The sequence below is a fragment of the Corvus brachyrhynchos genome, unplaced genomic scaffold (assembly GCF_000691975.1).
Source record: "Corvus brachyrhynchos isolate BGI_N302 unplaced genomic scaffold, ASM69197v1 scaffold61, whole genome shotgun sequence".
Taxonomy (NCBI): Eukaryota; Metazoa; Chordata; class Aves; order Passeriformes; family Corvidae; genus Corvus; species Corvus brachyrhynchos.
The window spans coordinates 5,965,499-5,969,160 of NW_008236478.1; the positions used below are offsets into that span (position 1 = coordinate 5,965,499).

General features: G+C 36.4%; 1 long non-coding RNA gene across 1 annotated transcript in view; it reads left to right on the forward strand.

Annotated features, from left to right (window-relative positions):
• Positions 1–2,598, forward strand: part of LOC108444644 — a 12,337-nt gene extending 9,739 nt beyond the window's left edge. The window contains exon 3 of the long non-coding RNA XR_001859274.1: positions 2,129–2,598. This is a non-coding gene — a long non-coding RNA (uncharacterized LOC108444644). The remainder of the gene's footprint in view (positions 1–2,128) is intronic.
• The last annotated feature ends 1,064 nt before the right edge of the window (positions 2,599–3,662 follow it).

Below are 3,662 nucleotides of genomic sequence, written 5' to 3' on the forward strand. Positions count from 1 at the left end.
AGAATTTCTCATTCCTTTTATTATGGAGTTATTGTGAATTCTCTTAGGATTTGTATATAAGTGACTGAAAAAGGTGGTCTTTTACTTTGTGGGTTTTGGGATTTTTTCACATCAGTTCAGTTTATTGATGAGGGTGCAGATTTAAATCTAGTACAGTGATAACCAAGCTAGCTGTAAACGAGCTATCTTGGGTGTCAACAGCTACTAAGTTGCTGCAGCATAAAATTCAGCTTAGGCTAGTATACTCAGATATTGTCTGAGCTCACCTGAAATTGGGATTGTATTCTGTTTGCCTCCTTACTTCATAACATTGCTTATTTAGTTCCCTCTAATCTGGTTGAATCATCTCACAAGAATGTGACCCACAAACTTGTTCTTTCTGCTTCACACTAGTTTCCCAATTAACAGTAAAATTTCCATACTTTCACTGCTAGAAAATCTTTCCCAATGTGGAATACATATCCTCTCCCCTTCATGATGTAATTTTCAAAGACATTTCAATTACTTATAGTTCAGATCAGTTCAGAAACCTCTGAAGATGGGGATTCCCAGCACTGATAGGTCACTAAAACAGTGAAAGGGACCAGGGTTTATGAAACAATGCAACAATGCATTGATGTGCAGTGATATTTGGAAATCATGCACTAACCTTTTAAAAAATGTACACAGGGCTTAAAACAAAACAAGCAAAAAATCTAAAGTCTCTCACACTTAGACCTTCTCTTGAAATGTATATCACATTTTTCCTGTTACAACATTCACTTCCAAAGCTCTCTAACGGCTTCATTCTCATTTTAAACAAGAGGGACAGATGGTACTTGCCCTGAGGCCAAACATACCTTCTATGTCTTGTCACTTCTTTGGTTTTAATGTGCCTTTTAAGAGAATGATACCTTTTTCAAAGCAGCAGCAAAGACATTAATGCATTTTTCAAAGCCCCTCAGTTCCTGTAATTTACCCTTTGCTTTTCACTATCTTTATGGGTAGACTGATGGTCAATGTGCCCACTTCATGGCGATCTCTTTCACTTTTCATTCACATCTCATTAGTAGGGTAGGAAAGGCAGTGAATTTGTTTTCTCAGTGTAGTTGAAATAATTATCAACCTACTCTGATGCCAAAAATAAGTGAAGCAATTCAGAATCAATTATGTTGCAGAAGACTTCTGAGATCATCAAGTCACACCTATGACTGAACGTCACCTTGTCAATTAGACCATGGCATTATGTGACATGTCCGGTCTCAAACACCTCCAGGGGCAGTGACTCCGCACCTCCCCAGCTGTCCATTCCAATGTTTAATCACCCTTTCTGTGATGAAATTCCTAAATTCCTCCTGCTGTCCACCTAAATCTCCCCTGGCGCAGCTTGAGGCCATTTTTCCTCATCCTATCATTAGTTGCCTGGGAGAAGAGGCCAACTCTGCAAAAGGAACTCTCATATTCTGACAAGAACCATAAAAAATAATATTTGGTATGTTCTGTTTACTTTGTTGTGCAATTAAGACCATACAGGATGGCAAATGGAAACTGATCTCAAACAGCACTTGATATTCCTCATTCATAATTATTTCATTGTTCTGAAAACTTCATTATCTTCCTATCAATCCTCCAGCCCTATGCATCAAGTTTTACAGGGTATCCTCAGGTACAGTTCAGAGTTTCAGCTGCAATTGCTCTGGTGTTGTCTGCAGTGTCCAGTTCTAAGATAGTCCATGTCTGCTATCATATTTTCAGCCAGTGCCATCATGTTAGGGTTGTAATCGTCTTTGGTGGGCTTTCATTGTCCACAGCCAGTCTCTCCTCTCGCTATGGGCCTGTATTAGAAAAACTGAGTTATTCTAATACAAAGAAATACCTTGGAAACAAAACAGAGAAATATCTGTGGTCAAATACTACAAAAGCTTATTTGACCAGTACTGCATATTCTCAATCAAAAAACTGTTTTCACTCTGAAGACCTACCAGTTTACCAGACAAGCAAATGAAGGCAGTGGATTAATTTATTATTCGTACAATGGTTTATGCTAATTTAAATCCACTTTATTGGTGCCCTTTGCTCAAGTTCAGAGGAGAAATAAAAAGTTTTGAAGAATAATGATTAGTTTCTTATATTATCTGTTTCTCTTTAGAGTTCTAGTAAGCCAAAGTAAAAGATGTTATTGAAATAAAGCTCAATCAGAAGAAAGCATTGGATTGCCTTGCCCTGTCCAGGTAGATAAAGGGCCCTGGAGATCTTGCAACACCAAGTTCACCAAGGTGAGTTTAGTTCTGTGGCATTTTTCTCTGGACTAAACTTGATTGGCTCTTGAGGCAACATATTTTTGTATTTTAAAGCATTTAGAACTTTTTTTAGATACTTGGGAATGCATGATTTTTAACTCTACTATTGTTTTTTAAGACCCTCAAAGGTCACATCTATTTTGCAGTCAGAGCAACTCTGCAGGGAATCTTATCTCTGACATATGCCAAATTTTGCAGAATCTCAGCCATCTAATTGCACATCATGTACAGTGACTTTTAAGGAGTGTTTTTAGAGCTTCAAGACTGCTATTAACCTTTAAAAAGTACTCAATCCATTTGTTGTGTCACTGCCTATCACCTGTTTAATTTTGGTCGTGTATGATTGTTAAGTTAGAAATTACATATAAAAAAAGAAACAACCAACAAACACCAAAACACCAAACAAACAAAAAAACCACCAACACAACCCCCCTGCTTGACTAATTCCTTTGTGTGGTCAGAAAAATCTGCACCACCCATATTCAGGTGAATATTGAGGAGAATATCTCCTCTCTAAACAATCATGTTTTATGGCTCATACAAGGCACATCTCTGGCTTAATTGCAATGCCATCTTTTACGTGAATTTCAAAGATATTAGCCCCTTCATGTAGTATTTCTTTAGAAACCTCTTGCATGGCCTCTTCTAGTGCTGAATATTAACTTGTAGGACCAAATTTTATATGAAGATTCAAGCTATCATATTGATTTTGTCTCTGTGTATAAAGTGCTGAAATATACATTTAGTTCTGAAGAATCTTCACTGGGACTAAAAGGAGTACACAGTAGATATTGAAATTCAATGGCAACTGAGTTCTTCATTCACAGAATTATATGTAAAGGTCTCTGCCAGTATCTTTCCTGTGCTTTTGATAAATTCAGGAATTGAACTTCAAAATGTGACAAGGTCTTATTACCGCAATTTATACTTTTAGGAAAATTAAACATGCACATAAATTTTATTTGTATAAAATAATAACAAGGAGTTGATAAACTACTACATTTTCCAACTTGTTTAAACTGGCTTCCTTTTTGCCCAGTTTCTGCAAAACTGAAATTACTGTAGATTTCAAACATTGAATCATTCCTCTTTATACTAGAGGTCAGTGCTTGAGACAGATTCCTTAACCTAAAACTTGCCTATCAAAAATTATAGACTCCTCCAAATTCATGAAATCAAGAAAAGTTTACATGGAATATGATTGAAAAAACTGAGCCCAGCCACAATATGAAGACTTTGTATTTAAAACAAAGGAAAGATGGATGTATCATTTGGGTTACTCGTACCCCAAACAACTCAACAGAAACATCTGCCAGAATTAGCATCTAAGAAACTTGCATGGCTCAAATAAGAATGTTTTATCTACATTAATGTTTCCTTAGC